The following is a 12,641-nucleotide window of genomic DNA, read 5'->3' as shown; positions in this document are numbered from 1 at the left end:
TTGATGGTAAAGTTGTTGTACTACCCACCACGTCGGCATCTTCGTGGAATCATGACACTTGGTGAAGGGATGCATCTTGATGACTATATTCTATTCAAAAATGTTGATCATAGTGACCTATCTTACACACTTCACTGACTTGAAGGAGATTTTTAGTCTCACTTTCTTTCCCAAACTCTGTTAATTATACCATCATGAAACTATATGACTGTTTACATCTCTATTAGTGCCACACTGTTACCAGAAAAGCATGTCATTATGACCTATATTTCACATTGCATCTCTATTAGTAGCACACTGTTACCAGAAAAGCGTGTCATTATGACCTATATTTCACATTGCATCTCTATTAGGACCACACCCATACCAGAAACGCGTGTCATTATGACCGATATTTCACACTAGGCTAGCATGGGTTCATTTGTTATATTTAGCTCATGACCAAATAGGATTTTACCACCTAGATATTATATACCTAGACTCATGAAAGTTAGTGAGGTTATACATCATGATGAGTAATATACTCTCATCACAGAAGAAGTTCACTGATATCAATAATAATAATAATAATAATAATAATAATAACTTTATTTAGCGAAGGTAACTGATTTAGTTTCAGGGTCTAATCTCCTTCTATTATACTTAGAGTATATACGGCATAATGTGATAAAATGTGGCCTAACACATAAGATTTGTTTTTCTGAAAACCAGTAGTTCAAACAACAGTGAGCTCATAAATATATGCATAATATATTGGATTAAAAAATCGGAGAACAATGCGTAAAAGCAAAGAAAAGCCGTATGTATTTATATTACTTTGAACTGTCAGACTATCTTAAGATTTCATCTATTTGAGACATTGATTACAAAAAAAAAGGAATGTCACTACTCTGCCTTATGTCACAGGAAATGTTGTTCCGTATCAATAGACCAGTATACTGAAAGTTTGTTTTAAATAATTCTTTCTTTGACTTTCGTATAATGTTATATTTGCATCTGACAGACCATAACGTCGGAATACTATAAGAATCTCTTTGGTTACATACATTGTTTAGGTGGACAGGAATCAGTTTTTCATGGCACTTTACTCAAAATCTGGACTTTTGAAAGAATATTCTTTCATGTATTGGTAAATGTTTATGTAATTCACTGCATCCTGAAAATTCAGTGACATACCCTCTTTTTGAGTTTTAACAGTTTAATTTCCTTGAATTAAAAGCATTATCCTAAATTACATCAGTATAGTCCAAATATGGCTGAATGTAACTTTTATAAAGTATGACAAACTGTTTATATCACTTTAAATAGGAATAAGTTATTTTATGGTATGAATTTGTCAATGAAAGTTAGAAATAATCTTACAAATATAACTCTTTAGATATGTCTGATATTATCCACACCGTAAAAGTTTCCTTTAATAGACATGTCAGAATTGTTATTGGATTATGCGCCTTTGTACAATTACTGAACAACGTTTTTAAGATTTTAAAAACGTATAATGTCAGATTAAAAAATTTCGGAAATAAATTAAAATTATTTGCATTATCTTTAAAAGCAACACCATGGAAAGGATGGTACAATTTAAATTGAACATTACTTTTGTATTGATATTTTTGCTCAGTTTGATACAAAATAAAAAATGTTTGTTAAAAATATTTCAGTTCCATTCTTATAGGTCAGGCAGTTTTAATGAAATATACAATGATATACGTAAAGATTACAGGATAGGGACCTGTGGTTTTCCACAATTAATATTTTTACTTTCATAAATGTGACCATTTCAATGTGCTTTTAGCACTCTATCAGTCCAGTAGTTAATCAACCACAGTAGCGCCAATCATTTCTCCATTATCCAATACATTCAGTCATTTATCAGTCATAAATGAAAGTGCTATTTCACACAAGTGATTTAGTTGAAGACATGACGGAATATCACGAGTAAGATTATAAGTGTTCAGATATATCATAAAAGAATCGTGTACATGTGTTACTTTTTTCTACCAATTTGGAAAGATGGCTCTATATATGTTTGTACTTATATGCATTATCGTTTGTTACAGCTTCATCGACAGTTTTCCACATCTGTTAAGTATATTGGATATTGGACCTACTACTTTGATTCCAATTAAAAGTTATAATTTCTACTAAGGCATGTGCAGACGCCTTTCATAGCCTTAGTTCAATTATATCAAGTCCTGAGACTTTTACAGTCATCCAGTTTTTAACATACTGTGATACAACTTTGGGAATTATTGCATGAATTTCAAATTTTATATTATTAGGGAGTTTTCAAATCGACTGACTTTGGTAAAACTATTGATTAAATTTATTTTTGAAGTATTTTTATGCTAGAATCATGATACTGAAAAACGTCACTGTGGACTACATTGCACATTGTATTGTTTTGTGATAAGATTTCGCGTATTGCTCAAAAAATAGATTTACAGCTTTCTGTATAAATACTGTTTTTCCAAGATTGATGAAATCTAATGATGGGATGTATCTTAATGAACACTGCAACCACATCTCAAATATAGGTCACTGTTACTGATTTGTGTCAGTCTCAATCACTGTTTATGCTTTAATCATCAAACTTGGTGATTGTATCCATCCATATTAGTACCACCTATTTACAGCAAAAGAGGGTCATTATGACCTACATTTAACATTATATTGGCTTTTAGTCTTGCAGCTAGCTCATGGAAACCTTGGACTTTTATCAACTGTTTAATACAGTTATGCTAGTCCGATAAATCAACCCCCCAGATTTGTGTTAGTATTGATGGACGATATGTCGATTTAATGTCACTTATTCAGTAAAATCTACACTTTTGCTGCATGCAATCTTTCCGGAACAAAGCTGCGTACAGTTTAGATACATACCGATAATTGGTGATAGCCATATCTAGCACGAAATTTAAAAAATGGCCACAGGCCAATTGGCTGAGCTATACTTCGTGGATTTACAAGTCACCAAACATAGGATTTGCTCCGGAAACATAATGCACATATCACAAAAAAGACCTTTTAGCCTATCGTAGAATTACAGCCGCGAGAAATGTCGTAGAGTGCAGCCAAAATTGACTGCAATTTTTTACAGCTTTTAATTAATCCTATCTTTATGTATAATCCTCTAAACCGCCAATTAATATCATCACGGGTGAAAGGCCGCTTTATAGGCCTAGAGACATGCGAGAGGATGCACCATGATAAGTACTATGCCCTCATTTGAAAGTTGGTTACTGTGATCCTTATTTAACATTACATGCACTCAAATCAGTTTGAAATTTTAATGTTCTTGGACACTCCTTAAAAAGAGTGATCTTATACATCGAAGTATCATGCTCATCCCAAGGAAAGTTTTTTAGTTTGCTTATTATTCACCCTATAACCTACAACTACTAACAAAACAATGAAATATCCAGAATATAATTTTACATGAAAAACAAATGGCGATAAGGCTCATCGATTTCTCGGTCAATATATAATATGTTTCAGCATCAGCATCAAATTGAAACCGACCACCTGAAACATCAAAAGTTTCAAGATTTTATTCCTGTAGAAATATTCATGCAAAATTTTGTAGCATCAACCCTTTTTATGTTTTCTGTTTGTCTCTTCTGTGTTTTGTATTTGCCTTTGAAAAAGACTCATTTAGAGTAGAAAGAGCTTATGCTACTTAGAAGCTAGTTTTGTACTGACCATTGTAAGTTTATTGCAATTTTATTAATCCATGACGCACGCGATCTGTTGCTGGAGCTGGTATAACGGTACAAATTTCTGTTCTGTCACTTGTATTATGTATTTTATTCTGGTACGAGTAATTTTATGTAATTTATTAAATATATGGTATTCCTTTCCACTTTGATTTTAATTGTCTTGCTCTAATTATCCATTTTTGTACACTTTAAATTGTTCATACAGTTTATTTAGTTAAGGTCTCTGTCACGGAATGGTGTAAATGTTATTCATTTAATACATGTACTCGGGTTTCGTTTTTTACGCTGTACAACGATACCCGAGGGTGATTATGTATATGGTCTATTGTATTTCGAAATCTTGAGTACGATTCGTCCTATGCCACACGTGCAAGGTGCTTTTGATACGGCAAAACGAAAAGTCTAAACGTATAAATACTTTACTGTATGTAAAGGGTCTTTACAAAACTAATGGTTTTGTCAACAAGCGGCCTGCTTAAAGCATTCGCACAACTCCAGCTGTAGGGGTAGGTAATTTTTTGGTCTTAAGTGATAACTAGTGTATTACCATATTTACCTTTGCATGTTTGTTATATAGTTTTCTTTATACAGCATAATGCGTGCATTTTTTTTATTCTTGTTGCGACGTAGTACAGGATTTATATTGATAATGTAAAGCTACATTTTTTTTAAAGAATTGTTTACTATAGTCTTATCGAGCAGGGTTAGGTTTTACTATTGAACCTGTCATTTTGTAGTTGCCATAATAATATAATCTTTATAACTTGCCATGTATGACGTTCTTACGTTATTATGTCTGTATCAAGTTTAGTACACTGTATCGGGTATATTTTCAGCTGTCTGAGGGTAGGAATATCCGGGGTGTCCGGTGTTGTCTGAGGGTAGGAATATCCGGGGTGTCCGGTGTTGTCTGAGGGTAGGAATATCCGGGGTGTCCGGTGTTGTCTGAGGGTAGGAATATCCGGGGTGTCCGGTGTTGTCCGAGTGTAGAAACGTCCGTTTGTCCGGAGCGTTTTAGGTGCCGGAGTGTCTAATGTCAAGAGTGAATAAGGTGACCCAGCTGTAGAGCCGTCAAAGGACCAGGGTGTCCGGAGGGTCTAATATTTGGAAGTGTCCGGAGGGTCTTAATGTTCCGAGTGATCATAGTATTCCGAGGGTCCGGAGTCTGTAGCAGTTGTGAAATTGATTCGTAGGAGCTGTGGAGCGGATATGGTGCACGGGTAACGGAGTGTATCTCCATACATGTATTTTATTAGCTGTTAGCTAATTTTCGGTTCGTAAGACCCAGTGTATCATTCAGGACTGGAAAGATAGATGGTATATCCGTTCTTGTGTTTAGCAACATAATTTCGCTACCTGAGCGAATACATTTTTACTATGAGTAAAAAGCTTACATCGTTTACTATTTGAGTGAACTATATTCATCTTTCCATTATTGAATCATTTATCCTGTTTTTTTTTTTGTTACTGAACTAATTTATTCGTATTTTTTTTTTCCATCTTTGAATCTGTGCGTTTTATGTTAAATAAGTCCAATATTTGGATTATAAATTCGCACACATCTTCATAATCTACTGCTCATATAAATCACCACATTAAACCATATCTGTGTCGTCAAAACGTGTTCTGTTGTCAATCCGAAATATCCCACCCTGTTATCTTGTTACAGTCTCTTGATTTCCCTTTTGTTGAAGTAGCAGGAAATACCAACTAACAAGAGCAGTTTCTTTAAGTCAGCATTTCCCATTGAACCTTGTATAAACCCAGATATAATCTACTATTGATTTCTAATTAATTATATTTATTTCTGTCCAGCCGTTCTTGTGGATTTTCCATATTAGGTCCAACATTACTGAGTGATAACCATTTAGTCACATATTGCCTATTCCTTCCATTCAAGTCCACACTGTTCTTCAAACTTTGCATGCCATTACAAGAATCTTAAGTTGGCATGGGATCATACCTGCATGGTTATGGAAGGCTGCACTCCACATGCCGGCATTGTAGAGAACATGAACTATGTGATATAAAACAGCCGCCTCATCTAAGAAAACAAAATTACATCACTCTTGAGGTCTCCACTACATATCACTACATATAGAAGTCTGAATGTTAGATTCTTACTGTATCAATAATGTATTTTTGGATAATTTAATTGCATTGAAGTTAATACATGTCGTTCATCAACTAGTCTATACTACATGGATAGTAGTATTGAAGGAAATAAAAATACCACATCTTAAGTATATAATTCAGTTATCTCCCTTACACCAGGCATAACATTTCAAGAAATAAAAATTAGTAAAGTATTATATTATACCTTAATCTTGATGCAAATGTAAATAGAAACAATTTAATAATTTCTCACATTAAAGTTTACAAGTTTAAAAACTGATATTTATTGTTTGGTTTAGGTTTTTTCTGCCTGAAATAAGCCCATTATTCTTGATTTCGTATGTAGAAGAAATTTACATTATATGTACCTATATTATCTAAATTAGTATCCCTTTTATATTAGATGGGAATGAACACAACTTCACCTGAAATATGGGTGCGTGTAAGGGATTTCATAACAGTTACCGTAGAAAAGTCCTTGGACCTATGGGGGTCATGCCCCATATATTTGTCCAAGGTAAGGTCATCAAACTTTCACTTCTCATTTTTTCTCATTGCTGCTTTTGCCTCCTTTAATTCCTTTGCCATTAGCTACTTTTCCGTTTTAGATACACCCTTTCCTCCTGTTTTTAAATCCATTTGACTCACTATACTTATTGTTTAAATTTGTCACTTTTCTGTATTTTATTCCCCAAATGTCACCCCCAATCCAACATAACCACTTAGAAGCTGTGAACTACTATATTTTGTGACTGATTGGATTACTGCATCAATTTTATTCACAACATAAAGGATGGAAGCTTTCTATTTGTGTTACAAAGAGGATTGGTAGGTAGACCTTTGTGTGAGGACTGGGGGTTAGTGACCTCATGTATCTGCAGACAGTATAAAGTGTTCAAAGCTTATACTTTATAATAAGGTTGGGTCATGTCCACCTGACTCTGATAAGTTCTGCATCTACCAAACAAATATAAAGTCCTTTATTTTAGACGAACTGGACTTTTCGAAGTAGGAGAGGTACATACTAGTTGGTACATTGACCTTTGACCTAGTTATTATATAATATGATATAATGTGATTTATTCCATATCACCCATGTGAAGTTCAGTAAGTGCTGATATGAATAAAACACAGCTCATTGTTCTCATTGTTCAAAGAATTCATTTTATTCCAAAAATGTAGTTTGGTACTACAGCACAAATATGAAAACAACAGCTGAAATAGTTCAAAGACCATTACTTACACATTAATATAAGACACAGATTGGTACCTCATAAAATTGTTTCTGACAAGCGAGAAAAAGTACACTTGTTACTTGTATAGTTCCAAGCTATATCACAGATTATTGACAAAATTAAGGCCGGCTATAGGTATAACGGTACCAATTGTGCAACCCCAAGTGGGCGGAGCTTACGGTGTAGGTAACATTGTATTCAGAAATAAACAACACTAGCTGTGATTGGTGCATTATGTAAGAGTTGTACTTTCTGTTAGGCTTAAAAAAAGTTGAGCCTCTTGGTAATATGTGAAATTATGTTAATTCATATCTTGATCACATTTTGCATTTTTTATGATTTTTTTAAAATGTGCTACTTATGACTGAAAATGTGTTGTGACTAGGTGACTCTTACCCTTGTCTAGTTCCAGTAGAGTTATCTCTGTTAAGCGCAATGGAGTACCTGGTTTTGTCCTTGTCAAATTAACAATCTAACATTGTTCTCTATGAGAGTCTGTGACATGCATGCTGATGTAGGACAAAAAGGATAATTATTTCACAAAACATTAGCATTGAGGTCTATGAAAAAACGATGGTACCGTTTTACCAGCCAGTGTACTGTAAAGGGTGTTATTCGCCATATGATCTGTATTCTTTCGAGCCGAGTCCTCTAGGCTCAATAAAAGAAAGCAAGTTCATAAAAAAGGAAAAAGGAAAAGATGAAAGATCAAAATACAACGAATAATACAATTGTGCGACGTTAAATTAAACATTCTAAGTAATTTGCTTCAACAACTAGTCTTGTTAGACGATTAAAACATACCATTAACAGCATGCAGTGCTTGATTGTTTTTCTCTATTTGTATACTATTTAATGTTTTTTAAAACTTGGGGGGGGGGATTTTTAATTATTTCGTTTTATAACATCAGTGGACGATATCTAAGAGTGACTACGGTTATTGTTTCGACTCAACGCATAGTGGTGAAAAGAATTCTCATTCAAATGTATATTATTCATAAAACGATATCGAGTGTATATTCCTATTCAATACATAATATCAACGAACAGAAATAATTGCTCACAGTCAGGTAGAAATGTTTGCAAAGAGAGTGACATCAGAATTTAATACAAATCAAAACTAAAGAAAGTAAGATTTGAGTGTTTTGTTAGAGCTAGTCTATTACCGATGACGTCAGTTCACGTGCAGTCTAACTTTAACGTGAGCGTGTATGAGATAGAAATTGCGTTTAAACTACCATGAGAGCAATACAATGAAGATATCATTTAAATCGTAAAACTTGTCCGGTGTGGTTGAGTGCAACAGTGCAATGGACGTTTATTACTGAAGCTACCTTTGACACGTGGAAGGGAATGTATGTTGTTGCAAACAAGTCGACTCAAAAGATGGTCGCATGTTGGCAGATAGATTCTCATGTCTTATGAGAGCAAAAGCAAAATTTTAAAAATTTCATGTCGATTAGTTGATCTGACAATTTAACTTTTCATCACTTCAACATACATATATGACGAGCAACACGACACCATCGATTGATGTTGCCGAGCAAGAGATGGAATCACTTCTTCTGACTGGTTTAAAGGCATATGGAGCTAAGAGACCACAAGGTCTATACACGTGAAAGAAACTCATCTGGGCTGATTAAAAAGATCTCATTATCAATACTTTGAACAGGCAATGCGGAAATTATATTTCTGCCTTAGACAGGTAAATAGGGTAAGACTTTATTGTGTGTGTTAGTAGCGAACCATATAAACGGTGGTTTAATATTTCAGTACGAACAATTTTGATGTAATCTATGGAATTCAAGTTAAGTTCAGTAGGTTCATTCTCTGTCTCACTCTCTCTCTCTCTCTCTCTCTCTCTCTCTCTCTCGTAGAAATTAAAAAAGTTACTAGGAAAGTTACTGCAGTAGATATACAGAAACAAAACTATTGTTATTAAATAACAAACTAATTACAGAATAAATAAAGTAGTTATTTTGGAAATATTTTGAAAATTGGCGCACTAACAAATTACGCGAAGGAACATTGTCAGAATTTTAAAAGCTTGTCATTCATATTTGAAAACAAAATATAATATAGCAAATAACATGCCTGTGTGTGAGAATTACCACATGCCAGACTATTCTTCCTATGAAACGAATTGTATATGAAATAAATAGTAAAGAATACACAACTTTTCTGGCATACTGAAAGAGTTCAAAACGTACAAGTTGTATCACCATGGCTGGAAAGTAAACTTCGATGCGGGCTACTGTGGACTTCGGGCCTTTGGAAGGTGTCGCTGTCGGACTCATGGAAATCTCAGTTTATGGCATGGATAGATTTATCTCAGCCAGAATTGCAGGGAACTCGATGGTAATGTATGCATTCGATATGCCGGAAATGTTTTGTTACTGCAGGATGAATTCTTACCGGTGATGTATAAATTGCTGCTGAAAATCGTCGCAGTGGTAAAATAGTATTGTTTCTCGAAATAACTGACAATTCTTGTGGGCGAAAGGTAGGAAAATCACAGAAGAGTTGTTCAGTCTTTGCAGAGTAACACCTTGCTTCATGGTATTCGTCCACCGCTTGTTATGAGATTTTTTTTCTCCACTTGGTATGAGAGGATTACTCATACAATTTTACGAAATGAGGAAATTGCTGATCAAAGAATCGTTGTATAAATGTTTTGCTGACGTAGAATATAGGAAGAAATGTATAATGCATCGGATTCTGCAATTCTTACATAAAAACTATAACTCTTATTTAAATAAAACATATATGAATTACAAGAATAAAGAAATTGCTTTTAATGCCATTTCCAACAAAGAATCAATCATGACAATTTTATCACAAAATAATGATACATGTGGGTGCATCTTTATGAGCACTGCTTTCTCATTTCAGTAGTTGGTCAATAGCGACTACATTTTATACTTTACTGACTGTGGTTAAATTTATGGTTGATGTTCATCTCGAGTTTGTTCATTACACTTGATTACTGGACGCATCGCTGCTACAACAGTGCTCTTAAAACCATAGAAAGTCACTGTGGTCCATTTTATGCTTTACTCAATGGCGTTACAAAGGGTGAGTTGGGAAGGTGCAATTGCCCCTTTGGCTAGGGGAATGGGATGCCGTCCGGAGATTTTAATGCAGCTGAAATTGTCAAAGTAAGTGCATTTCACGTGACCATAGTGTAACGTGGGCAATTCTTCTAAAATTATCTTTAGAATGCCGCGGAAGGAGTCTGGTAACGAATTTAACTGTTCTCCGTACCAAGGCAGGGACGCCACTAAACAATTTTGTCCCCTCCCGGCACCTTGGTTTGGGAGGGGGCATTAAAAATATTTGTTGCTGTAATTCTTTTTCCTATCATCCAACTTGAAAGATGTCACAGGTATATAATCATCAGAAGCACATTTTATTTCCAGTCCTGTACCTTTCATTTTTATCTAAGTGGTATTTTTCGACAATGTTCTAGTGTGTTTCCAATAAAGCACGTATTTTTTTAATTTATATAATTCAAGTTGAAACATGTTGATGTGCCACGGTCTTTCGCAGGAATAATTGTAAATATTTTTTTTATTTTATCTTTATCTGTATCCACTAATTGTGATCGCATAGCTAAATTAGTCAGAAATGGTACTGGTGTCCAAAGTCTGGTCCATATCACATTATTATGGAGGGGTCCATGATATGTAGCAGAGACAATGCTGGGGATGGTAATGTTTTTGGTGACCGTAAACCTTGTATCATTTGGAATTTTATGCCACTATTGTTTTCATTTGTCTGTCTCTTCCATTTTCTTAAGCTGACCTATATCCAATGGTTCTATGACTTAACACTGAAACTCATATTTACCTATTTGGTCTTAAAATTTTGATGCTACATTTTCTTCCTGTTTTAAACCATTTTTAAACTCTCTCTCTCTCTCTCTCTCTCTCTCTCGAGGTCGTGGGTTCGATCCCCGGCTGAGTCATACCAAAGACTTACAAAAATGGTACTAACAGCTGCCTCGCTTGGCGCTCAGCATTAAGAGGTTAGTGTTAGGACTGATCGGCCCGGTGTCAGGATAATGTGACTGGGTGGGACATCATGCTACATGTCTGCGGCATGATGCCCCAGTGCTAGACATCACTATAAACTGCCACACTGCAGACATCGTAGCGATATGACTGAAAAATTGTTAAAGCTACGTTAAAAATCAAAATCAAAATCAAAACTCTCTCTCTCGCGCTCTCTCTCTCTCTGCTTACTTGTACCCTGTTCAAGGCTCAGTGTCTATACCGTTATAGAATATTTTTCCAACATAATGCAAAATGATGTAAAATAAGTGTGTAATGATGTTATTATAATATTATGAAAAACAGTCTTATGCCGTATTTAGTCATTGGAACCACGAATATAAAAATGTTTGAAACCAATGCAATATCTTTCAAGGACGTTTATGGATGTTTTATCCAAAAAGAAACTGTGGATTGTGTGCTGTTTCTTTGTGTATATTGATAAATCATTATCTGTCAACATCACCAGAACATTGATCATCTGAAATTTTGTTGTATGCCTTTACTTTCCAGTCCGTTTAAAGTACCAAACGTCATTTCATGACGGCGTTGAGTATCTACAATTGCAATTTTTGTTACAACAACAAATGTCATCGCCATCAAAAATGTGCCATCTGTTAGTGTCTGTTCTTAAAACAAGATCACCAGTCATTCTTTACCGGTCATATATATAATTTTGTTATAGGGATTAGCACAAGAATATTGAATGTTTTCTATATGTGTTATTGTTAAAGCGATTAGCACAAGAATATCGAATGTTTTCTATATGTGTTATTGTTATAGCGATTAGCACAAGAATATTGAATGTTTTCTATATGTGTTATTGTTATAGCGATTAGCACAAGAATATTGAATGTTTTCTATATGTGTTATTGTTATAGCGATTAGCACAAGAATATTGAATGTTTTCTATATGTGTTATTGTTATAGCGATTAGCACAAGAATATTGAATGTTTTCTATATGTGTTATTGTTATAGCGATTAGCACAAGAATATCGAATGTTTTCTATATGTGTTATTGTTATAGCGATTAGCACAAGAATATTGAATGTTTTCTATATGTGTTATTGTTATTGCATCACTTGCACTAGCAGGCTGTCCTAAATGTACAATCTTATTACTATTCAAATTTAGATTTTGTAATGTTTTCGATGATGCTAGTTGAATTCCAGCACCATGGTGAACGTATTCTTCTCTCTCATTTTAATTTTTATAACTTTGTTTCAATAAACCTGATGACAAGCATGGGGTAATTTCCCATTGGATGCTGAGCCAGGTAGCTTCTATTACGACGCGAGTTCTTGTGAAATACGTCACGTAGGAGGAATGGGATCGGAGATCGTGTAGTCGAATATTGCGATGTAGAGCCATAGTGCATATATGAGACGAAGAAGTGGACAGTTCAATTATTCTTATTTTCCTATGTTCTTGTTTTAATATCAGCCTCCAGATGTATTTAATATTATGTCTAGATATAATTTGAAAGAAATCATTTGTTTGGACTATTCCATGTAGTTAG

Source organism: Sinohyriopsis cumingii, chromosome 9, assembly GCF_028554795.1.
Source record: "Sinohyriopsis cumingii isolate HCF-2022 chromosome 9, ASM2855479v2, whole genome shotgun sequence".
NCBI classification, from domain to species: Eukaryota; Metazoa; Mollusca; class Bivalvia; order Unionida; family Unionidae; genus Sinohyriopsis; species Sinohyriopsis cumingii.
Note: the sequence above shows the minus strand (reverse complement) of the source record.